Source organism: Rhinoderma darwinii, chromosome 6, assembly GCF_050947455.1.
Source record: "Rhinoderma darwinii isolate aRhiDar2 chromosome 6, aRhiDar2.hap1, whole genome shotgun sequence".
Classification (NCBI taxonomy): domain Eukaryota; kingdom Metazoa; phylum Chordata; class Amphibia; order Anura; family Rhinodermatidae; genus Rhinoderma; species Rhinoderma darwinii.
Window position 1 is genome coordinate 132,906,910 of NC_134692.1, and position 27,215 is coordinate 132,934,124.

The 27,215-nt window shown below is 43.8% G+C and overlaps 1 long non-coding RNA gene across 5 annotated transcripts in view; it reads left to right on the plus strand.

The window, feature by feature from the left end:
- LOC142655820 (uncharacterized) overlaps positions 1-27,215 on the plus strand; it is a 326,804-nt gene that overhangs the window by 298,694 nt on the left and 895 nt on the right. The gene's annotated exons all lie outside the window — the stretch shown is intronic.

Below are 27,215 nucleotides of genomic sequence, written 5' to 3' on the forward strand. Positions count from 1 at the left end.
AACACTTGTTGCCGATAATAGCCCTGTGTAAACAGGGCAGCGATCAGCAGACGAGTGTTCATCTGCTGATTGTATCGTTTTAAAAAACAGAAATATTATCGTTGTCGGCAGCGCATGTGTTTATAGGGAGACGCACTGCCAACATGATGATAATGTATGGGGAAGAGTCATCGGAGTAACGACCACTCGTCTCCATACATATCTCCTTGTGACAGGAGCAAACGAGCGCCGCTCAACGAGCTGTCTCATTGATCGGCGCTCGTTGCAGGGGCCAAAATTGGCCGGTGTAATCATAGCTTCAATGTACCAAGAACATACACATAGACTGCTATATACAAGTATGATTATCCAATCACGATCATCCAACCCCAGTCACAGAGATCTATGCGCTGAATGCCGTTAAAATGCAAAGAGTTAACATTTTGGTTATCTAATCACAGGTTGTCCTGCTACCCCACAGCAGTAATCTATGGGGGAATCAATGGGCTACTTATGTAATGCATTAACGTGCTGGGTCCTCAAGAATCAGAGATGCTCTTCACTCTGGCTAATAGTTAAGGACCCTAAATGGTGACTCCCGTCTGTATTAACTGAGAATTCCATAAAGTGTATTTGAAAATGGGTTTTCTAAACTAGTAACCCCATTTAATAAAGTTGTAGAAGTCCAAGAGTGATGAGTTTAGGATGTTCGGTAATGGGTAGGATAACCTGTAGGATGCAGGTCTACACTAAAAATTTGATGTGATATCCATTTATATAAATGACTTATAGGTCACCATGGCCTAACAACTTATTCTTTAATATGGCTTTTGGGGACTCATACTATTTTGATGGCCATGCTTACAGATCTGGCTGTTATTTCGTGTTCAGTATGGCATGGTGTTTTTGTTACAGTCCCTTACATGTAACCTATGTAGATATCAATCTATAGTGTTTCTCCTAAAAGTTATTAGCATGAAGCCTGATTGGGTATAAAGCAGTCGCCCTCCTCCAGGAGGCATTGGTGAGCAAACGGTCCCATCATTTACGGTAAGGGATTTATCAGCCACAGCCGGCGAGGCGTCTGCCGCCGAACATTAAAGGTAAATGGCAGCAGCGACGTAACGGTTTGTTTTGTATGCATTCATACCGTCTCCTACCAAGATGTCATCTATATTGATTAAGGACTTGTAATTATTTTCATCTGCAGTTTATAAAAACACAAAACATTTATTACAAGGAGACACAAGAATATTGTTGATGTGTTGCCAGGCTTGGCAGTGCTACACACAAGTCTTGTTATTACAGTGGCTCCATCCGTCCTGAGTCTCCTCTTCGTCCCCATATCCCTTATGCTCTGTGGCAGTGACATCTTTCCTGCTTAGTGCCTGAGAAGAATCTCCAGTCTCCAACTGAGCAGAGCAAGCACATGAAAGCATGCCTGGACGCTGCCAGCCAGGAATCCTAGGAGACATACATGGCCTCACACTGCTGCAGCACAATGGTTGGGCCCGGTTTGTCTCTAGATGATGTCATATCTTTCTGGGTAGGCACAAAATGCTAACACACGCTCGCACACAAAGACAAGCCGCTGGGCTTTGAAGTTCCCCGAGAGGTGTGCCATTTTAGGATCGGCCTGGAATGGGGGAAAGATGAGCCTGTCTGTTCAATTCGGAGTCTGTGATTGGTATCATGCACTGTAATAAACGCCCTCTATAGATAAATTATATCTTATAATGACTGTGTAAGTTCTAGAACTCGTATATTTAGTTTTGGGGATTGAAATGGTCCAATCGTCTTCCAGGACTCGAGTGTCTAATCTTATATATGGTAATCATTGCCCCGTAAAGCCATTTTGCTTTGATGTTGTCAAAACAGATTTAGGGGATAAAAATGAAGGTTACAAAAGAAGGCCTGGCCCTGGTGCTAGATTATTCTGACCCCGTCCTCATCCTCCATCAATCACTCTAAAGGCACCTGGATCAGAGGCGAGGAAATGCTCTATTTCTAACAGATGGTGAGTCTGGGAATTTTTTGGTAATTTTTTTTTGTCACAGAGAAAGATGGTGAGAAAAGCTTTAGATTTAGATGACCCGTTTTGATTACCTGTAATATTGCACAACGTGTAGACCTTGCATAACATCTCTTTTTGCTAACAAGAATAGAATAAATATGTAGCCAATCAGAGCATTAGGCTGTTGACAGCAGCACAGAGGGATTCAGCACAAAAACCTCTATCTCCCCAGTTTCACATGTTTGGTTAACAAGTTTTCCTTCCAGAAGCTGTTTTTTACGCTTCTACTATATATATACAATTACACCAGTGCCCATTTTGACTCTCCCTTCATAATGTTTTAAAGGGTAACCAAACTTTTAAAAAACATTTGACATGTCAGAGGTTTTGATCGGTTGGGGTTCGAGCACTGGGATTCTAAAACAAAGCAGCAGAAGTGCTCGGGTGATCGTTTCTGATCAGCTTTCCTCGGAAAGCCAAGCAAGCGGTGTGCACGCTCAGACATTCTATTGATCCCATACAGCGCTCGCTCGACTTTCTGAGGAAAGCAAAAGAAACGAAGCGGCATGGCGCTCACCCTAGCGCCTTTGCTGCTTCATTTTACCGATTGGTGGGGGTCTCAGTGCTCGGACCTCCACCGATCAAAACTTCTGACATGTCATTATAACATGTCAAAAGTTTTTTTTTTAAATGTTACATTTAAACATGCTTATTTACAACACTGAAGATCTGCAGTGCACATACCCAATCACTCGGGCAGTTTCTGTATCTCCTATGGAGTATTATAACAAGTTCATGGCATCGTCGTAACTATCACCAGGGATCAAACCCATACAAACAAACATTTATAACATATCCTATCCAATAGAGGGGGTCTACAATTCAGGCTCTTCATCTATTAGTCACAGTAAATATTGACTGCAAAGAGCATCTCTTGCTCTGGAGCACATTGGTTTGCCATTGATTTTAAAAATAACTGTGTAATTCTTAGTTTCCCTTATGGTGGCGCTGCAGTGTAAATAAACACTTGCTTCTAGGTTATCCTATTGATTACAGCTGATAACTGGGGGTCCTAGTAGAAGGGCGCCCTGTCAGTGGGTACTTCTTACAAAAAAAGGGGTTGTCCAAAATGGACATCCCCTGTAATAGTTAGTCTGGATAGGTTGGCTTTTGAACAAAAACTTCATATTACAGCTGTAATTTTCAATTCCCCTACAGTGCCACCAAAGAGCAAATTAAGAATTACACAGATCCTATGGAAATAAATGAACTGTCCATGTGTAATGCAGGGAGGCCACTAAATCAGACAACCCTTTAAATAGAAAATTGTTCTCGATAAGGCCACAAATAATCACCAGTGTATGTCCATTAGATTTAATAAAGAAGGGGCTGCCAATTCAAACTAGTTTAGCACGACCTATTAGGGCATATTGAAAGGCTTATCTAATTCTTACATCCACTCTTGTACATGTACATCCATTCACTACCTAAAATGAAGATGCCCATACACATTAGGCCAAACTATCAGCCAAGAATCTAATGTGTACAGGGGCTACCCAACCAGTCCCCGACGGCAAATGTCGGGAGGAAGAAAGAAGGATCGGGCATATTGGATTCCAACATGCCTGATCATTTGTTCGCACGGGAGATAAGCAGCTGCCTGAGGTGTCTGGCAGCAGCTTATTTCCCTCTTCCCATTGAAACAAACATGCACGCTCGGCTGAACCAAGTGTACATGTTTATGGTGGAGCTAAGAGAAATAGCTTGTTTGGCTGTCTTTAGATTATTCCAGTGTTTTTGCTCCTTGGTTGCAGAAATCGTTTTATCCAGTACCTACCGGTATTATTTCTCATGGACTGTTATAACGCTTTTTATATTTACAATTTTACTGTGCATTTCAATGAATGAATAGTTCTTCCCATGAAAAAGGAATTGGTGTAATAAAAACAATGTATGAAAAGACAAAGTTTGAGTAATATAAAAAACACTCATTTATGCCTTTTATATTTTTGCCCTATTTATACCAATTAAGTTTGAAAATCTATCTTCCTGTGACAAGACTATTCAGTCTGTCTTACAAAGCCTGCAGGGCCGCACACCACAAAAATGAAAGTTCCCATAAGAAGACATATTTTGTCTCTTAAATATTATATTTATTTGCTTTGTTATTTTTTGGAAGTGGATGACAAATTTTTGCACTGGAGGAGTCGGGTAGAAGAGAAGCGTCTAGAGATGTTGTGTCTTATACTTGCAGGTGTTATTAATTACCGTCTCATTAAAGCTGGGAAGAGATCAAAGTTGACCACAGATGGAGTCCAATGGGATGACATGGAGCACAAGAATGATGTCACTGCTGGTGGTGACAAGTTAGAAGTAAACTGAGGCTAGACCAAGTGGAGTGCCATTCAGGCAGGAGGGCGTCCAGCAGGAGGGGAGCCTGTGGGTGAGTTGTGGGAAGCTGAGCTCATTGATACCTATAGTCTCAATGTCAAAGAATGCCCGGCAAGTATCTGTAAGGTATGTGTCATCATGACACACGTTTCTACTATTCCAGGCCACCCAGCTACTAGCCGGTTGATTGGCAGATTCGGATGAAAGATCATCTACAATAACTGAGGCATATGCCAAATCTATTCATTTCTATGCAACCAATTTGGAAAAGAATTTGAAGGGGTCGTCCACGACCGGACAACTGATGACCTATTCACCGGACTACTTTTGTAGTCAAATACGGTATTGATTCCATCAAAACTACGGAACCCTTTCACAACGGAGACAAATGGAAAACATTGGCACCGGATCCGTCACCATTGAAATCAATGGTGATGGAAACGGAAACCTATGTTTTCCGTTTGTGTCAGTCAGGGCTCCGTTCTGACGGAAAGCTCCGACGGAACATCGGAATGGATGCAGACGTGAACGAAGCCTTAGGAAAGGCATGAGCATTAGAATATAACATAATCAAACCTTTATCCATTTGATATTATGATGCATGGCAAGTTTATAACTGGTAAAGAAATGGAAAGAAGAAAAGTAAAGATCACAATCCCCGGGGATGGACGTGGCGCATCACCGGCTGGCGCCGGGCCCTGGCGATTGTGGTGGAGAGGTGTCAGTCAGACACATCGATTACTAGTTCTGTTACACAATTGAAAAAAATATAATAAACACTTTATTGAAATAAACTGCCCCCCCCCTACAAAAAAAAAAAAAGATCACAATCCGGCTATAAAAGATGAAAACAAAAAGGAAGATCCGTCATCCGCTCCATTATTATACTTAATGCCAAAGGCGAAACCTGAAGCTCCTCGACATTAATGCAAAATCTGTAACAAGGTCCCCACCTACCACGTGCCTTTAATAGTACTGGTGTCTTATGTGGCAGAGGCAGAGTTGTTGCAGCCTTATACCAACTTTCCCTGACAGTAGAGAGGAGCATTTTGGCATCCCTCCACTTTCCTATTTCCAATTTGGGGAGGGGGGATACTATTTCACTTTTTCTTTCAAGAGGAACAAATGTTAGACTAGCAGGGTTCTTACTAATTCTATAGTGTTGAAGTTCACAGTCACTCTATGATGGTTTACTTTTGTCCCAGTCAAGTTATTCCATCCAACGGAGCAGTTCATGCAAAGTTTTAAATTGATAGGCTATGTTATGTCTAGCGCAGGATCTGACAGGGATTTAAAAAAAAGTTTTTCTGCTGGACCTTTGGGGACTATTAGGCCCTGTTCACACTGAGGTTTTGGCAAGCAGTGTGAACAGGGCCTTATTGTTTCAGAGCCTGGGCCCACCGGAGGATTCTCTGTGTCAGCCTGGGTCCACGGGTGGGTCAGTCCATTCGTGGTAGTTAAACTTGACTCATTGGCTACAAATTCTAAGTTCTTTGCGTCCGATCTGAACTTTACAGCTTACAGGGCAACATTTTATTACCATAATCCGTTCCCTCCCCTAACAGTGCCCAGACCGATTGAGCAAACTTGACTTTGAGGTAACGTGGAGACCTATGAACATCTCATTTAATAATTGACATTCGTTTACAGTCTTCATAACCTTTTGAAGAAGAAAGGGTGGGCAGCCACCCAGATCTGTCTCTCTAATGATTCTTTCATCTCAAGCTTGGCAGGCATACATAAAGAATTTATACTCCTCATTTATTATGTGTTTCTATTGGATTTATCAAATTGGAAAATGGACTTAGGCAACATTACCATCTTGGGTTACTTATAGGGAAATTGTCATTCAAGCTCGTCTTGATTTATGTTTATACTTAAACACATCAATAAACTGTAACAAATTGTTCGGATTTTCTAATATTACATCTCACCTTTCTTAGGATTTTTGTGCAGTGCACTGCAGTTATGGCATGTCTGGCAATGGTTCAATTACCGCTCATCCCATTGACCATGATTTCACCAGCATGTCATCGCCTGACCTTTTTTTCCACATTTTGTCATTTATTATTTTCCAGCGTTCAATGAATAGTTTGAGTCTTTACAAACGCGGCAATATAATTATTTTTTTTGTTTACATTATTTTATGGAAAAGCACACACAACTCCGACAGTAGGCTTAGGATCAGGAATGAAACGCAGCAACAGGATGCAGGATACGGGAAGCAGGAAACGGGAACACTGGGAGCAGGATACAATTAAGGGACCATTTGCATAGATGAATACAGGAAGACTAACAACGCTCAGGCAAGGAGAGGAAGGGCAGAGCCCTTTTTAAAGTCCAGGGTGCCAAGGGGTTGGTTGGGAAACCTTAGACATGTGCACTCGCTGGCACTTTGAGACCGGGAGTGAGCGTGCGCGCGCATCTACGCGAGAGAGGGGAGAGCTGCAGCTACGTGTGTCTGCTTCTCTGAGGAGGGAGACGCCGGCATGAAGACAAAGTCCTGCGGTCGCGGTTGCCAGTAAGTGGGACATGCCGGTGGTCAGCGACCGCGGGCATAACAGTACCCTCCCCTTATGCCACCTCTTCTTAGGTGCAGAGCATAAGAGGAACTTTTGGATGAGAGCTGGGGAATTGGTGTTCTCCTCTGGCTCCCAGGACCTCTCCTCAGGACCAAATCTTTTCCAGTCCACCAGATAGAATGTCTTTCCTGCTACCCTTTTGTAATCCAGAATCTTTTTCACCTCAAAGATGTCAGAAGAACCGCTGGGAGCAACTGCAGAAGGAAGGAACTTACTGTGGCGGTTCAGAACCACAGGTTTCAGGAAGGAATCATGAAATGAGTTGGGGATTCTGAGGGTAGGAGGCAGCCGAAGCTTACACAGGGTTTATTTGTTGCAGGACTTCGAAAGGTCCGAGGAACCTGGGAGCAAATTTGTAAGAGGAAATTTTTAAGAAGACTTTTTTAGAAGACAACCAGACCTTGGTTCCAGGGGGAAACTGAGGAGCTTCTCTTCTTCGCCTATCAGCATTCCTCTTCAGGCGGTCGACCGCCTGTAGAATAGATGACCTGGTCTGCTGCCAGATGTGAAGAAAGTCCCCAAACACAGAGTTAGGCCCCATGCACACGAACGTAAAAACGCCCGTAATTAGACTTCTATTGGCCACAGGTACCTCCCCGTATGCTTACGGGAAGGTGCCCGGGCCGTTGAAAAATATAGAACGTGTCCTATTTTAGGCCGTAATTACGGCACGGGCAGGCCCATAGAAGTCTATGGGGCTTCCGTAATTACGGGTGACTACGTGTGTGCATCCGTAATTAGGGGAGCGTTGCTAGGCGATGTCAGTGGATAGTCACTGTCCAGGGTGCTGAAAGATCGGCAGTAACTCTTTCAGCACCCTGGACAGTGACTTCAGATCATAATATAAATCAACCTGTAAAAAAAATAGAAGTTCGTATTTACTCAGAACTCCATGCTTCTTCCTCCAGTCCGGCCTCCCGGGATGACGTTTCAGCCCATGTGACCGCTGCAGCCAATCACAGGCCAATCACAGGCTGCAGCGGTCACATGGACTGCCGCGTCATCCAGGGAGGTCGGGATGGATGTCGAAAGAGGGACGCGTCACCAAGACAACGGCCGGGTAAGTATGAATTTCTTTTACTTTTACATCGGAAAGGGCTGCCCCCTGTCTCTATCCTGCACTGATAGAGAGAAGGGGCTGCCGATTAGTGCAGTGCAATTTTGCAGCGAAAACGTGCCCGTAAATATGAGTGGAATACTGGTGACCCCGGACCCGTATTTACGGGCATGGGTCCGTAAATACTGGTGCAATACGGGTCGAATACGTGTGACCAAGGACCCATATTTACGGGAGGAAAAAAATACGTTCGTGTGCATTTGAAAGTAAAAAAAAATTCATTCGTACCCCGGCCGTTGTCTTGATGAAGCGTCCCTCTTTTGAAATCCAATCCGACCTCCCTGGATGACACGGCAGTCCTTGTGACCGCTGCACCCTGTGATTGGCCTGTGATTGGCTGCAGCGGTCACATGGGATGAAACGTCACCCTGGGAGGCCAGACTGGAGGAAGAAGGAGAGTTCTGGGTAAGTTAACTTTTAATACTATTAACTCCAGCGGCAGTCACTGTCCCGGGTGCTGAAAGAGTTACTGCCGATCAGTTAACTCTTTCAGCACCCTGGACAGTGACTATCCCCTGACGTCGCCTAGCAACGCTCCCGTAATTACGGGTGCACACACGTAGCCACCCGTAATTACGGGAGCCCCATAGACTTCTATGGGCCTGCCCGCATCGTAGTTACGGCCTGAAATAGGACATGTTCCATATTTTTCAATGGCCCGGGCACCTTCCCGTAAGCAAACGGGAAGGTACCCGTGGCCAATAGAAGTCTATGGGCCCGTAATTACGGGCGTTTTTACATTCGTGTGCATGAGGCCTGAGCTGCGTATACCTGAGATGTAGCAGGAACTGGAAGAGGGACCCGTGGATGTTGGCTGTAAATGATGAAGAATGGAGTTGAGACAGTAGATTCAGTTGTGTGGTTGTTGTAGGAGAACTTGGCCCAAGGAAGAAGCTGCACTCAATTGTCATGCTGAAAATAAATGAAGTGACGAACAATATTTGGTTAATTCTCTCGACTTGGCCGTTAGACTAAGGGCTTATTTAGACGAACGTGTAATATGTCCGTGCAACCCGTGTGATTTTCATGCGCCTCGCACGGACCTATGTTAGTCTATGGGGATGTGCAGACTGTCCGTGAGTTTCACAGTGTACGCTGCGTAAAACTCACGACATGTCCTATATTTGTGCGTTGTTCGCGCATCACGCACCCATTGAAGTCAATGGGTGCGTGAGAATCACGCGCAGCACACGGAAGCACCACGCACGGAAGCACCACGCATCATAGGGTGATGACACACGGAGCTGTTAAGTACCTTTTGCGCGCGCAAAACGCACACGCTCGTGTAAATCCGGCCTAAGGATGATAGGTAGAGGAAAAGTCCAATTTTACATCGAGGAGCTTACGCGGGCTCTCCAGAATCTTGAAGTGAATTGAACCCCCCGTTCGGACATAACAAGGGGCAAGCCATGCAGATGGAAGATATGTTGTGTGAAGAGGTTCGCCACACAAGGACCAGAGAGAAGACCGGTTATTGGGATGAAATGTGCCAGAAAAACGGTCCACCACCCAGACAGTAATGCATCCAGTCAAAGGAGGAAGGTCCGTAATAAAGTCCATTTCAATATGTTGCCAGGGAGCATCGGGCACTGGTAGGGGTTGGAGCAGGCCAACAGGTCTGGAATGAGCAGCTTTATTAGAGACACAGACCGTGCAGGAGGAGATAAAGTCCACAATATCTTTAGGCAGTGTGGGCCACCAGTATTGGCGTGCAATTAGGTCCTGAGTTTTACGGACGCCAGAGCGGCCGGCTAGTTTGGAACTGTGTCCCCAGCATAGAATCTTTCTCCTATCTGCAAGATGGACGAAGGTCTTCCCAGGACAGATGTCTCTAAATTGCAGAGGATTGACGGGAATAACACTGGATGGGTCTATAATATATTGAGGAGTCTCTCCAGAGTCCTCCGTCTCAAATGACCGGGACAGAGCATCGGCCCTCACATTCTTGTCAGCGGGATGGAAGTGGAGAACCAACTGGAATCGAGTGAAGAACAGCGATCACCTGGCTTGACAAGGATTTAACAGTTAGGCAGACTGGAGATAGGTAAGATTTTTGTGGTCGGTAAAGATGATGATGGGATGTATGGCGCCCTCCATCTCCATTCCTCCAAGGCCAATTTGGTGGCCAGTAACTCCCGATCCCCAATGGAGTAATTGCGCTCTGCGGGGGCAATAAGTCTCGAGTAGTAGCCACATACCACTGCCTTACCCTCGGAGTTTGTCTGGAACAGAAGTGCACCTGCACCAACAGAGGAAGCGTCAACCTCCAAAGAGAACTGTCTGGATATGTCCAGATGATGGAGAATCGAGGCTGAAGTGAAGGCACTCTTGAGGCTGTTAAATCCTGACTTTGCCTCCGGGGTCCACACTCTAGCGTTCAAACCCTTCTTAGTAACGGCAGAGATAGGAGCAGTCCTTGACGACAAGTTTGGGATAAACTGCTGTTAAAAATTTGGGAATTCCAGAAATCGCTGTATGGCCTGAAGGCCCTGAGGACGTGGCCACTCAAAGACGGATTTCACCTTCTCTGGATCCAATTTGAGGCCTCGATCGGAGACTATGTAGCCTAGGAAAGCCAGAGAATTCTTCTCAAAGATGAATTTCTCTAGTTTAGCATACAGACGTTTCTCCCCTAGCCGAAACAGGACGTGACAAACATGCTTCCTATGTGTTGTCAGATCTGGTGAGTAGATCAGGATGTCATCCAAATACACCACCACGCAGGCATAGAGGAGATCCCGGAAGATGTCATTCACGAATTCCTGAAATACTGCTGGAGCATTACACAGGCTAAAGGGCATCACAAAATACTCATAGTCTCCATCTTGATGTTAAATGCGGTCTTCCACTCGTCACCCTGATGAAGCTTGATCAGGTTGTAAGCCCCGCGGAAGTCCAGCTTAGAACAAATCTTGGCTCCACTTATGCGATCAAAGTGCTCCGAGATTAGCGGCAAGGTATACTTGTTCTTGACTGTGATCTGCTTAAGACCACGATAATCGATACGGGGTCGAAGAGATCCGTATTTTTTTTCTTCACGAAAAGAACCCAGCTTACGGCCGGAGAAGTAGACCGCCCCCTCAATATTCTCCTTGACATAAGCCGACATGACCTGGGTCGCTGGCAAGGAGAGAGGATATTCCCGTCCACAAGGAGGTGAGGCGTCAGGTAGCAGTTCTATTGGGCTAAACGTAGGATCGGTGAGGAGGAAGAACCCCAGCCTCCTTTTTGCTGAAGACGTCCGCAAAGCCAGCATAATGTGAACTTAGTCCAGGGAGTGAGGCTGGATAGGACAAACCTGTGGCAGGCAGCGGTGGAAACACTTGGAGCCCCATTGGAGAACATCTCCGGAGTTCCAGTCAAGAACCGGAGCATGTAAACGAAGCCAAGGCAGGCCCAGCAAAATAGGATTGACCGCTTTTGGCAGGACAAAGAAGACAATTTTTTCCGCATGGAGGATTCCGACTTGAAGTCTCAGCGGTTTAGTCCTGAACAATATAGGATTTGGCAGAGGTTGTCCATTCACCGAGGCAACAGCCAGGGGTCTCTATAGAGGAACCATGGGCAATTGGAGACGATCTACTAGATTCTGTTGAATGAAGTTTGCCGCGGATCCGGAATCCAAGTAGGCAGAGTACATGATGCGTTTTTTCACAAGAAACCATGGTCACAGGAATGGACAGTTTGGTAGAGGATTTGGCAGTCGGCCTCGTTCCACCTAGGGTTGTCTCTTCAACCAACCCTAGGTGCTGGATTTTCTCGGCTTCTGAGGACACTGACGCACAAAATGACCTCCGAGGCTGCAATACAAACAAAGTCTAGAAGTGAGTCTACGCTACGGTATGGGGACCCACTAGACCGCTCTGCCGTAGCGGAGTAGCAGCTGACCAAACAATGGTCAATATCAGTCTCTCCGGCAAGAGTACCTAGGAGGATGTACAGGCAGATGCAAGGAGTAGCAGACACATGGAAAAGGTGATGACACCAGACGTGGCAGATGACACCAGACATGGCAGATGATCCCAAGCATGGCAGATAAAGCACACACGACTCTGACAATAGGCTTAGGATCAGGAATTAAACGCAGCAACAGGATGCAGGATACAGGAAGCAGGAACACTGGCAGCAGGATACAATTAAGGGACCATTTGCATAGATGAACACAGGAAGACTAACAACGCTCAGGCAAGGAGAGGAAGGGCAGAGCCCTTTTTAAAGTCCAAGGGGTCGGTTGGTAAACCTTAGACAGGTGCGCACGCTGGCCCTTTAAGACCGGGAGTGAGCGCGCACACACCCTATGGGAGACAGGGAAGAGCTGCAGTCGTGTGTGTCAGCGTCTGAGGAAGGAGACGCCGGCATGAAGCCAAAGTCCTGTGGTTGCGGCTGCCGGTAAGTGGTACATGCCGGTGGTCAGCGACTAAGGGCATAACAGGAACCAGCTGCCATGTCAACCCATCGGTGTTCGCGAGGGCCGATGAGATGACAGAGGTTTAATAGTGACCCTCACACTAGGGGTTAAATGGACGGGATTCCTTAAATAAATGACTGTTTGGGTATGTGAACACGCTTAGCAAAAAACGTTTGAAAATACGGAGCTGTTTTCAAGGGAAAACAGTTCCTGATTTTCAACAGTTTTTTAATCAAACTCGCGTTTTTCACGGCCGTTTTTGGAGCTGTTTTTCTAGTCAATGAAAAACGGCTCCAAAAACGTCTCAAGAAGTGGCATGCACTTCTTTTTCGCGGGCATTTAAACGGCTGTGTAAAAAATTCCCCCGTCGGAACAGAACGCCTTATTTCCCATTGAAATCAATGGGCATATGTTTGGAGGTGTTCTGCTTCCAATTTGTCAGACGTTTTTTTGGACATTTACGGCCCTGAAAAACGGCTGAAAACACTACGTGTGCATATACCCTTTCAGTGAATCAGTGAGCGGCAAGACCTATATCCTGTATTTTTACAAAATGTCCAATTTTTGCACTGAACTGATGTAATAAGAGGTACCATGGGTCTACTGGGCACATACATCTAGTGCTTTACTGAACTGGCCAACCTTTCCTTGTCACTTCACTGTGATCCTGATAAGGATGTATGTTCTCCTTTATTTGGGGTTACTTTGTTTAGGTGAGTGGGTGTTGGAATTCACATTTCTCTTCCCTGGAGAGCGGCTGCCCTTATGGTATATATCATACAAACAAAACCACAATTTCACTAATCCTCTTGATCTCTTTTCCCCGTTATATATCATGTTGAAAGATGCGGTGCTGCTTTCTAACCACTGGATATGTTTCTACTTAAAATGACAGTTTTCTCATTTTTCCAGAAGTTTTTACAGTAAATTTCTTAACTATCAGATGTTTAATATTTCTACAATACCTAAAACTTGTAAACTGTGCCAAATGTTATCTTAACCATACTAACATACATTAGAACAGTAGCCCAGACTGAGCTAGAATAAGAGGCGTAGCGCCCCAGAGGAAAAGCTATATCTGGGCCTAGCACCTAGGCACTGATGACATCATCCTTTATTATATATGTTGATGTTACACTGTATGGGGTCTATAACTTTGGGACCAAGGCATTTAAAGTCCATCTTTTTATTGCTTCAACACAATAAAATTTTCAACTTTGCAAATAATCTTGATTAAAAATCTATCGTTTTGGGTCTACAGCTCCTATGCAGATATGAGTGGCAGGGAAACCTTTCTAACAATAGGCAGAGGCGTAACATGAAGCTCCTAGGCCCCTTGCAAAATTTGAAACATTGTCCCACGACTATCACGCGTCACGTATAATTCTAATCTCATGTGGGCAGAGAGACCTTTTGGGCCCCCTCAGCCTCCAGGTGCGACTGCTACCTCTGTACCCTTTCTATTCACGCCTGCAAAGCAGAGAACTGTTTGAAAGGGTTATTCCCATCCTATAAAGTGATGGCATTTCATAGGAAATGCCATCCCTTTATGATCGGAGGGGGAGATCAACCCCTGGGACCCCCATTGATCTTGAGAATGAAGGCGCCACAAAGGTGATTTAGCGCTGCCTCCCCTTCTAAACTTTCCCTGCACAGTCGGATGGCTGGGGCACTGCTGTGCAGGGAAAAACAGTTAAGGAAGCGCGTCACTAAATCAGCACTGTGGCCCCTTTATGCTCAAAATCTGTGGGGGTCCCAAATGTTAACCCCCCACAAATCATAAAGTGATTGCAGATCTTATCGATATGCCATAATTTTATAAGTTGGTAATACCCCTTTAAGACCTTGCACCAGTGATAAATATCCCCCATGTTGCATTGAGCAACCTCAGCTGATTTTTCCTGTCCGGATTCTTCCTGTCTGCACTTGCCTTAGTCGGCGACGATTTTCCTAATAATCTGACGGTTCCTGCTTTCTCTATCTTATGACACGACATAACCTAGATACACGGGACACGTTATATTCCATTAATAAACTGATAGTCCATGTTAGGTACTTACATAGAATTCCTGCTTTTTATCACTCGGAGAACACCACACAATCCTGTACTTGTGAGGACATGGCAGCCATTGACCTTTTATCTGCATGTTGTCAGCACATCCTCCTCACGTTTAAACAAAATGTCACTGCAGCGCCAGTATTCACCAGTATTCACAGTCACGCCATGGCCTCTTCTCTGGTATGTTACAAGTGTCTGGGCCTGAGATTAGCTAATGGTGCCCGTGACGTGACACATAAATAAAGCTGCCGAGTGGGACTGGGTGTGTTAAAGCCAATGGTGCAACCACGGAGACATTCATCACTATGTTGGCATGAATCAATCATGTCAAATACCTAGAAATCAGAGGTTACTATATACACAGAAAATGTAAACATTCTCTAATGAGCAACTACATAATTAAAGGCCCTTTTAAGACCCTTTTAGACTAGGGCTACACCTAGACTTTTTGTAGTGCTACTGATTGAGTTTAACTATTGAGCTACAGCTGCAGTCCAAATCAATACATTGAGTTGCATGCAATCTCGTGGACTGCAGCTGTCACTCAAGAAATAAAATCAATCAGTAGCACTATAAAAAGTCTAGGTGTAGCCCTGGCCTTACACGGGCCAATGGACGAACTTTCGTTCCCAATCATTGCCTTATGTAAACAGGGCAAAGATCACCTGAAGAACAAGCAAAAGCTAGTTCATCGTCTGACCACATCCTTTCTGCAAACATAAAAATGGTCGCTAGTCAGCATCTCGTCCCCATAGTTTGCATAATTACAAGGGTAATTTTTTAGGACCGCATAAAAGCGTTTGCTTGTTTGTTCGCTGGCTATTTTAAACTGGCTGTTGATCGGGAAGGAGCGTTCCATTCCCCCGATCATTGACCCGTATAAAAAGACCTTAAAAAGGTTGTCCAGGATTAGAGAAACATTGCTGCTTTCTCTTAAATTCTGCACCACACCTTCCATGGGTCGATTCTGGTATTGCAGCTCAGTTCTATTGAAGTGAATAGGTCTGAGCTGCAATACCACACACAACTGTGGACAGGTGTGGCACTGTTTTTGGAAGAAAGTGAGCATGGATTTTTAATTCTGTACAGAATTTTTAATTCTGTTACTCTCTTGTACAAAGAAGCTGCTATTAGACTCTTAAAGGACCCTGTACAACCGTGTCCCTTCGGGTCCGTAAAGTGCCTTCATGAGGCCCCATATTTTCCTCAAGAGACAATATTTCCAATGGAGAAAACCTCCATAATTGGGCATTCAAAAGAACACCCCAATCTGTGATTGAAAAAAACCTTCGCTTGACTCTTTATAAAATTGGAGACACATGGGGTACACTATGTGCCCCATATTACAAATCTGGACAATACAGAGCCGTAATATGCCGCCCCGTGCATGGAGACTTATTTATGTATTTCACAAGGTGTTCACAGACAGCAGACTGCCAAGACTCTTGATCTCGCCATTAACATGCATGTTTGGCTCAGCGGAACGTGTGTAAGGTCTTATGCCTGTATTGCGGGTCCTATTTTCTGATTTATATTCTACCCTACCCCCCCACCCTTCCTTAAAAACACTGAAGTGATGCTTCTAGGGTAGAATATGGTCCAATATAGGCCATCCGATGACGCATCTTGAGATTGGAAACCACAAAAAAACAAAAACTGCAGAATATCCCCACTATGCATGCCTATATCCTGACTATAAGAATGCCCCCATAAGAATGCACAAATGATGTATAGGGATCCATATCATACAGATCACAGTATGGTCATGTGAATGAGTCCTAAGTGACTATGGAGAAGAGAGGGGGAGCGCATAGGATTATCTCTTGGCACCCCCTCTATAGAGGACACCTGAGGCGCAGCCCTCATCCATACATGGCTAATGAAAATGGGATCTGCCAGCGTTAATTTTTGTATATCGACCACTTTAGGGGTTAAAGGACCAGAAAAGTCGCTGTATAAATATTTCATATCCTGAATAAATACATTTGTAAAGGGATTGCTGTATTTTTTTCTCCATATGTAATTTTGCTTTGTACTCCCCACTTGAGAGCACTTCCCGCTGAGTCTCATGCGCCTATCACCAGACTAAACCACTTTATCTCTTCGTAGTAACATGTTTCTCGGTGTAACAAGTGAGCTGTCAGCCTGCAGTGCACATTTTAATAATTTCCCATTTTATATAGTATATACTGCACCAACAGCCTGAAACGCAGATCCAAAGCCATATTACATCCCTGGTTGCCAAAAAGACTCTTTAATTGTCTGCCAAGACCATCTCCAGGTATTCCAAATTCATACAAGATGAAATAGTAAAAATGACATTTATTTCTCCCTAGATTCTTTGCCGGGTCTAATAACGTTTATAGAACAAGCAGAGAAATGATTCACAGATGTAGACGCACTTGGTATCTCTCATGGGGTCACTTGTGGTCACATCACAAAGGTTGACCTGAAGTATATGCTGTAATATTCTATGCAGCAGATCGTATGTAACAGTGTTCAGATGTTTTTATTTTATTTACTGAGAAATATAATTGGCGTCCAGTTTATACCATTGTGTAATAAAATCCCAGGTCATCACTGTACTCCATGCGTGAACCACTGATTCAGAAGCTTCAAGGGACGTCACACGTATGGATGTAATGCCAGGGGTCATTAAATGGAAACAGATTTCAGATAAAGTTGAAGGGGTTGACACTTTTGGACAATTGCTTTTTGTTAGATGGGTCCCCTGATCATAAATTGATCACAGGCTATTGGGGCACCCAGTGATCGGCTGTAATCTGGCAGGAAGTGTTCACTTTCCCTGCAGCCCCACCACAGGTGAAATTAGGTATTACACTATTCTTATTGAAATCAATTGGCTGTCCATGTAATCCATAGACATGCCAGGTCCTCCAGAGCAGACGCTCTTTGTAGCTGCTCTCTGTTCTCACTAATAGATGATGGTCCTGAACAGGGACCTGTCCTAATTGGATATTCTGAACCAAACAATCCCTTTTAAATGTAAACTCCAGTAATAAATGGAGTATCCCATTGTAATTATTCACTAGACCTTATTGGTAAGGCACCCCCCAGTTGTTGGGGAGGCAGTTTTGATAGGAGAAATTGTGCACTGATTTTTACTGCTGCATTTCCATTGACATTTTAGCATGGACTTTGTACGCTCTTGAGGCCCAGTTATCGACATGTTCTTGCTGGTGAGGCCCCAGTAGGAAAACGAGAATCTCTGCCCTAGAGGGTCCTTCCAACTACAGAATGATCACCAGTTCTGTTTGCTAAGCATCAGATTCCAGAGCCGGAGGGGAGGCAGGGGGGGTATTGCCAGTCCACAAACAAACCAATAACTCTTCTGAATGAAAGGGCAAATTGCTTAGTGTGAAGCGTGTACTAGAGCTCAAGGCGTTGACTGTTGTAGGGACCATCAGGTGTCTCAAACACCTTGTACTATAAATTCTTCATTCTATGATGAGCACATTTTCAAGTATTGTCTCACCCAGACCTTATGCTGTAAGGTCTTTCGTCTTCTACTGAGATTTGTATTTCTATCACTATTTCAGACTAATAGTGTTTGTTCTTCTGAGGTCTGGCATAAAACTGTATATTTTCCATAAATACCTCTACAGAATCATTTATAGGCTCAGGAAAATACGGTGGTCCAGAGCAAACAGTAATTCTTCTTTCTCTTATTATGTCATTCACCTATTTTTGTGTGTTTGCACTCATTTTCCTCGGCATGTGCTTGGGTTGGCTAGTCAGGATGACATCTGTTTTTAAGTGGGGCAGAGTTTTGCCCTCTATGGTTGGAGAAGCTGGCAGACATAGGAGGAATGGGTGTTCCATGCTCATGTTTAGCTGCTCCTATGTGCCTTTCACAGAATGCACAACAAATGCTTACAGGGCTTGCCTGGTTTAGAAAACTCATGTTAAAATACTGTATAAGGGAATTCTGAGTTAATAAAGGAGGGTCCCCTTCAGGACCCTCCTCTATTAACCATGCAGAGAGTGGCTAGAAAGCATCTCACACTTTGGAGAAACTTGTCTGTCCATGTATTACATAGATAGCCCATTGATTCGAGTGAACGCCATGTAATGCTTTATTTCCCCTGTGGGGGCACTGCAGGGGAATTTAACACTTGCTGATGGATTCCCCAAAGATTACAGCTGGTTGCTGTGGGTACCAGCCTGTGATCATCTTTTTATTAGAGGACTCTTGTAACAAAAAGCATTGTCCAAGTGGGCAACCCCTTTATAACAGACAGGGGGAAACTCAGTGAGAGGTTCCCACGTGTTATAATTATGGTATTTTTTTTACCATATTCAAAATTTAATTATGCATTTTGTTCAATAGTTTTCCAATCTTGTGAATGCAGGTGCGAACTAAGCCTAAAGCTGATATAAAGAGCTGCTAATATCACAAATGCAAATGTTTTTTTATGTTCTTGAAACTGGCGATATGTGCGGTTATTTTTTCAACTTTTCGGAGGAGCTTGGCAGCAGATAGGTTTAGGGGTTCGGTGTCTACTTTAAAGACGTTGGAGGGACTATAAGCCGGAGTGGAGAACTGCTACAAAGAGCGTGTCTCAGTCTGGAGGACTCAGTGTGACCATGTTTTACATTTCTGTGAGGGAATGTGTAGGCACCGGCAGCTTACTTTGGTGCTGCTGCAATACACCATCATTATATTGTATAAAACTTTGACCGTATCCAGATCTCTAGGTTCCATTGTACAATACTTAATGATGAAATAATGTGTAATAAGTACATGGCTAATTAGAAACTTCCTGAAAGGGAAACTAGACCTGGCAGAACAAATAGGATAAGGACCGGCTGTTTACTTGGACGTTGAATACGATGTTATGGTTTATTATTCACATCTAGTTTATTCACACATTAGTGGTAGAGTCAGACAGGACCTCCTCAAGCATTGAAAAGAGCAGAAAGTTAGTTCACCCATTGTTTCTTTATTTCAGTCTAAATAGATACACAATTCTGTGTTTATGAATTTTATAATATTCTATACTCGGTTTGGAGCCCTGTTATTCTAAGGCTTTATTCAGACGAACGTAAAATACGCGCGTGCAACGCGCGTGATTTTCACGCGCGTTGCCCGGACCTATATTAGTCTATGGGGCCGTGCAGACATGTGCCAAAAAGGCACGACATGTCCGTTGATTCAGCGTTTTCAACGCATCACGCACCCATTGAAGTCAATGGGTGCGTGAAAACAACGCAGGGCACACGGAAGCACCTCCGTACGCACAGCGTTTTTCACGCAACACTTGTTAAGTCTATGTAAATGAGTTGAGCAGACTAGACAAAACAACTACAAACCAGGAAGTGTCTTTTCACTTTCTGAGCACATGCGCACAGTTTAAACTGACATCTGCAGCAATAGTAGTTTTTTTACCTGTAAAACCACCCAAAAACAACAAACACGGGCCAAAGTGTGAGGTAACGTGAAATCTTGATGCAAACATGTGCTCACAGCAAGCAGGTGTTGGAGAAGGTGTCTTTTTGTAGGCTGCCCTCTCCATTACTCCACCCTCCGTTGTTTTGACGCGCGTAAAAAACGCATGCCATACGCGCGTTAAATACGCTATCACGCTGCCCAAACGGATGCCACACGCAACTCCAACGCAACCGAAACGGCGCGTTTTTCACGCGCGCAAAAACGCAACGTTCGTGTGAATCCAGCCTTATACAGAGCTCCAAATCCCCTGCTTCCCATAGCCATAGAGTTCATTGATAAAATTCCGTCTGTCTGTAGCTGGGGGAGCGGACTACCCCTATAGCTCGGTCTACAGATCATGTTGATACAGAGTACGTGTCTCTGTCGTGTGATGTTACTAGATATATGTATACAGCAGGTTTATGTGTATTTTTATTTCGGCTTGTTATATATGTTTATTTATCTGTTGTGTACTAACCTCACCGGAAGTCTAACAATTGTTGACTAGAGGTAGAAACAGGAGTGGTCTGAAGTCCCTGTGTATTTATTGGTTTAATTGTATCGGACATAAACCATATATTTAAATTTCAGCCGACCATATGAGCTCCATAGTATACACAGCTCATAGGATAAACAATACTCTGGCTAGTGAAGTTGCATTTACGTGCATTTTCTCCAATGTAAACCATTCCAGTGTAATTGGTCACCACCGCCAAGTAAGAGTCAGAGGTGGGCATAAAAACCAACCATAAGACTCCGTAGGAAAAATGTAAATGGTGCCCCACCTCAACCATGACCTCCAGCAAGTGAGTTCAGAATATGAAACACTTATGATAATTTTGGTCTCCACTCTGTCTCCTGTGATTGGCATTCAATCCTCCGCTGCCCCCTTTCACTCTTCTCTTCCACCAACAGTGGTCACCACTGCACCTGAACCTCAATGCTGGTGGACCACATAGCATCTGCTACACCTGCTAGCTATACCCATGGTCCTGATCATGCCTCTAATCCAGGGGTCTCAAACTCGGCCGGGTAAATGCGCTGCACATAGAAAAAATGTGAAGTTGACGGGCCGCATTACTTTCAAATTTGATACAATACAAAAGTATTGTTAATCAGTTAGGGCCTGTTCACATCACCGTTCATTTCCGTTCCGGGGTTCCAGCGTAGTCGACTGCGTTATTGATTCCGTCAGAAAACCGGAAACCAGACGGAATGGTGACGAACGGAAAGCATTAGCGATGTTTCCGTCACCATTGATATCAATGGTGACTGAAACGGAAGCTGTGCTGTCAGTTTCACTTTCCGTTGCGGGGTTCACCCGACGGAACCCTGGAACGGAAATGAACGGTGATGTGAACAGGCCCTTATTTGAACTACTATAATAATACTACATCACTATAATAATACTACATTACTATAAGAATACCGCTAGGTTTAAACTTAACGGAAATTTGCAAGTTTACTTCACGTGCTTATTTTAACAATACAGTTTTCCAGTGTGTGTTGCTAGATATAGTCTGGCTGCTCAGTTTGCAGCATTTGGCAGACACAAGAATATCAAGATCGGGCAGACCCTTTTTAGATAGTGCCACAGTGCCCTCTGTAGATAATGCCAGGGGATCCTCTAGGACCGGAATGTGATGTCAGGGGAAACCTCAGAGCCAGAGTCCCAGAGCAGAGCACAAGTATAAGCTCTGCTCCAGAACTCTGGGGAAGCGACTGACATTACTGTCCATATACCCCAGTACCGTAGTCCCGGGCAGAGAGCTAGTAGAGCTCTTCCTGGGACTCAAGCTCTGCTCCTGACATCACTGTCCATATATGGACAGTGATGTCAGGGGCAAGCCCAGTGTCGGAGTCCTGGAGCAGAGCCGCTTCTAGCACTCTGACTGGGATTCCATCACTGCTCCTGACATCACTGTCCATATATGATTTCAGGGGCTTCCTCAGAGCAGGAGTCCCAGAGTAGAGCGCTAATATAAGCTCTGCTCTGGGACGTCATGGAGCGCTGGCGCACTCCTTAGGCCTGCTCTCTCCTCTCCCAAATGAGTTACGGTGTCCCACGACCCGCAGATGACAGACTCCGCGGTCGCGTGTTTGAGACCCTTGCTTTAATCCATACAGGTCGACTTTCTATAGTACTACTTGACTAGTAGTACTTCCATAGTACTACATGCCTGGGCTTGTAGTCTCACAACACATGGAAGGCCAATGCTCTGAGTTTCTCACTAAATTGTAGCAATGAGTGGTTAAGCAGTATCAGGGTGAGGTTACCGGCTAACATGGGTCTTCTTCGTCACAAGTAACAACTGACTGAACATTTATACACCGCCAACTGCATACATCTAGCACCTCATTAACATGTTTCAGACAAAATGCTAACAACTGCGCTACCTCTAATTCTGCAATTACCAGTTCTCTCTGAAGCAGCAATGTGGAGAGATAGGAGTCCGCTCTCAGCCCCACAGGCCCAGGGCAGTGTGCGAAATACTTGTAGTTTTTCACACAAGCCTGATGCATTGTTAATGCAGACAGCTTCTTCTGGCATGTTGGGAATATCATATTAACACATGGCAGACAGGGTAATGCCGTTATATTGTGTATAATAATGTCTATTTAACAAAAAGAGGATTGCAGAACCAGAACCCAAGCACTATCCAAGTTTTGCATGTATCTCAGTGTTTTTGAGGAGATAGGCTAACCCCTTAAAGTGCACAGCCTGAATAACCGGAATCGATTACAGCCTCTAGAGGAATGTTTTCTTTAAAGATATACAGGCCTAAAATTAGATTTGCTTTCTGGTTTAGTAAGTGTTAGCATTTAATTTCAACAGCTAGGTCGTAGCTACAGGACAGACAGCCTGGCTAATACAAGGATTTCAGCTCACTTGTGTGTACAAGTGTTTCATAGAAGTAACTCGATTCTCAAAATGGAAAAAAAACAAAAACTATTAGTGCGGCTGGCGGTTTAGTGGAATGCTTTTGTCTCCAAAGGACACTTGGGTACAATTTACAACTCCATAGTCCCAGTATTTGAAGGGTACATCCACCATTGAATACTATATAGAGTTAATTTACATACAAAATTGAGTAACCTTTATAAATACATTGCATCTTGTACTAATCTTAAGGTAGAGTCTGTATTATAGCGCAAAGCTGCATTTACAATTCTGCAAATTTCAGAGCTGAAATCTCCTACCTGAGTTAATATCTGCGTAGCGTTTACTATGGTGATTTGGCCATCTGCTCCACAAAGGTTTCTTTCCTCCGTAAGCTCGCCTTCTAAGTCCCTGCTCACACAGAGTATTTTGACTAGCTTTTTGGCGCGGAAAACGCTCCGCAAAACTCGTCAAAAACCGGTCTAAAATGCCTCCCATTGATTTCAATGGGAGGCGGGGACGGTTTTCTCCCTCCTTTCTCCCTATCTTCGCACGGTTACGCCTCTGACCTCCCATTGACATCAATGGGAGGCAGAGAAGCGTATTTTTTGCCCGTAGCACTCAATGGGCGCGAGCAAAAATCGCAGCAAACGCCTTGCAGGAAGGTCAAAATCTGCCTCAAAATCCCAAACGGAATTTTGAGGCAGAATTTTCCTCCTGCAAAAAACTCTGTGTGAGCACAGCCTAAAGTAGTAATCTAAGGGTATGTTCACACGGCTTATTTACGGACGTAATTCGGGCGTTTTACACCTCGAATTACGTCCGAAAATGCGCCTCGATAGCGTTGAGGAACATCTGCCCATTGAAAGCAATGGGCTGACGTTTGTCTGTTCACACAAGGCGTATACTTACGCGTCGCTGTCAAAAGACGGCGCGTAAATAGACGCCCGCGCCAAAGAAGTGTCATGTCACTTCTTCAGATGTAAATGGAGCCGTTTTCCATGGACTCAATGGAAAACCAGCTCCAGTTACGTCCGTAATGGACGCGGCGTTCAAGCGCCTGCACATGCTGTTACGGCTGAAATGACGAGGCTGTTTTCTCCTGGAAACAGCCCCGTAATTTCGGCCGTTACGGACGCTGCCGTGTGAACATACCCTAATCTAGGAAAAACAAATACTCCCCCAGCATTATAGGAGCTCCACTAAGCATTTATGGGCGTGTTTGTCAACAAGCTAGCTTGTCGTCTGTTTCCAATGACAACCACCAGAATTGTGAATGAATCTATATATAATCTATAAAATGGTGTTTAAAAGTTAACAAACCCTTTATAGCATAGCGCCACATGAATCACTACCTATGAATTGTGTCTAATGTCAATTTCAGTAGCAGAAATCTCAGAAGTCCTACTCAGCTTTTTATCTAGTCCTGCAGAACAGGGTTTACCACTTGTCTTGCAATTAGCCAAAAAGTCCTGTATTGGCAGTTTTTCTGTGTCTCCATGGACGTGGGATATGTACATAGACCGCCTATCAGTAATTAATAAGTGTTCTGTAAAGACCCTAATCAAAATGTAATCTGTTTCATGCGATGAAATATGCAGAAAGATTAGCACAAGATTTAGGTGCAACCTAATCACTATGTACAAATATATCAAAGGTCAATACAGAGGTCTATCTGTATATGGCATATGGATGTCATAGAGGAGGGGAGGTCCCCTCTATTAGCCGAAGCAAAGATAGGCCCTTGCTCTTGAGGACTCCTAAACCGTTTCCCCAATGATGGAGCTTATCAGGGATGTCCTTAGGTGTTCGGATGTATTAAAACAATGTGATATTATGCTGGAGAGGAGTTTTAGATCCAGGGATTTTTGGGATTTGTTGCCCCCTAAAATTAGTCTAATTGGCAACTCTCTCATATTGGTAATTTTGCCTTCTTCTGGATCAACACATTAGGATGAACTGCTGAATTTACACAGCAGTTTGTTGCACTTTTGTGCATTTTTAACAGAATTTTTTTAATGCAACCAGATGGTACATTAAAGTCAATAGTGATTTATGGAGTTTTTGAGGCAATTTTGGGGTCAGTGTTGTTGTTCTCCAAACGCAGCATGCTCTGGGTATGGTGTTTTTTTTCCCCCACAGACTTCACTGTAGGACTTCAAAATCCCAGAACGAAGGCATGTACAAAATGACAGTAAATTAAAATCGCCACTAAAAACGTCTACATTTTACAAAACCAACACTGGCAGATTAAACCATCAAAAAACGCCAGAAAAAAAATCTGTATCTGAAGGAGGACTTAAAGTATCTACCCTAGTGCCATAGACCCTTAACAACAACCACCCACCTGGCTGCCAAAGATCTGCCTGGGCTCCTGGCAGAAGGGCACAGATCAAGCAGAGCAGTGATAATAGACTGCTGGTGGATGGTGCTAATAATACTGTGTTATTTATGTATTGGAGATGGCTAATGGACTCCTATGTGGAGTCTAATAAAAGCAGTAAGACAACTGAGTTCATAACGGCTAACATGTCATTGTTTGGAAATAGACTCAGATGAAAGTAAATAAAGGATTAGTTACTAAGTGACAATTAAAGTGATTGAGATCTCTGCTGTATTATTCCAGTAAGGCAGATGCTGGATGAAATGTGTAATGCACTCACTGAAGCATAGAAATAGCTGCGTTACGTCAGTCGAAGTGTACAAGTTGCTGAGGAAACCGACAAATAATTGCCAATTGTTGGCTAGATCAGGCCTCTCGTCTATGGTACTGTGCCGTGATGGGTGGGCTTATACAGATCATGTACAGATAATGTAGGTCAGCTACACTAGGAGGGTCACTTGTTAGGTGGCTTTATTTTAGCATGTACACTTTTGCAAACAATATCTATTGCTTTAATTAATCTAAAATTAAAAAAAATTGCAAATAGCCTTGGTTAAAAATCTCCTGCTGTTTTGGGTCTACAACTCCTATGCAAAACTATGTGTCTTTGTGCTTACAGACTACAAACAAACTCTGTAGGTTACCAAGAAGGAGGATTTGATGTAAGGAGTAACACATGACTGCAGGATCAGACTACACAAACAGTAGAAAATGGGACACGTGGAGAAGGGTAACACACAACTACAAGATCAGACTGCACAGAGCTTGTTTTTGGTATTTCAGCATGGAGACACAGGTCTGCATAGGAGCTGTGTACTTCAAGACTAATTGCAAATATTTTCATCACCTTCAAGGTATTTAGAAATATTTAGAATTCAATAAACTGTAAATTATATAATAAAATAATAAATGTTCTTGACAGTGTCCCAGAAGTGGGACCCGCATCTATCTGACATTTATGCTATATGCTGTGGATATGTCAAATGCCCTTCATGGGGAAAACCCCTATAAGCTTTACACTGACATCCATAGATTTACTTTTTAAAGTGAAGGTCTACCCTTGAACGCCATTTTATTCTTAACAGGTTTAACATTATGTGCTGATTAATTTCTCTATATATCTTTACATTGGTCAGAACAATCCCCCTCATAGCCATAGAGTTAAACGATAAAGTTCTGGCTCCCTTCAGTCACTGCTAGGTGGAGGTAAATAGCTTACTGAAAACGGTTTATACATTAAACTCCATAACAAAACAGTATGCAGTAAGCTCACAAGCTCCCCCTAGTGGCGGCTGCAGGCACCCAGAATTGTATAATTTATGAAGTTCTCTAGCAGAAAAGCAGGGCTTTGATCGCTATAAAGATATATTAAAGGCTATGTAAACCTTTGACCTCTTTATTACAAAAAACGCTGATCAGTGTGTTTGTTGTAACTTTTTAATTAGTCTTTATTAAAAATTATTTTTACTTTTTTAGATACAGCTACTCTGTATCCTGTATACAAAGCAGCTGTATGTAGCACTAAATCCTGTTCCCGTCAGGTCCGCGGGACTGACTGCTTCAGAGCCAGCGGCTCCACCTGTCATCCATCACATCTAAGCTGATATCTGACAATAGGTCCGGGGAACTGACAGATTCAGGTCGTAGCGAGCGATACAGCTGCTATGAATGGAGAATACAGAGCAGCTATATCTCAAAGTAAAAATTATTTTTAATAAAGACTAATTAAAAAGTTACACCAAAACACAAAGGTTGACCTGCTTATATTAAGAAGAAAAAAAAAAAAGATATGCCCCTCAAAAGGTGTACATAGTCTTTTAGATATTATTCGGCACAGAATGTTGAACCTAAAACCAACCCAATGATAAAAGGTGGAGATTCACTAGGAGGGTGTCACAAAGTGGGAAATACCTTGTCCTGGATAATGTGCAAGGTTTTCTAACACTCTT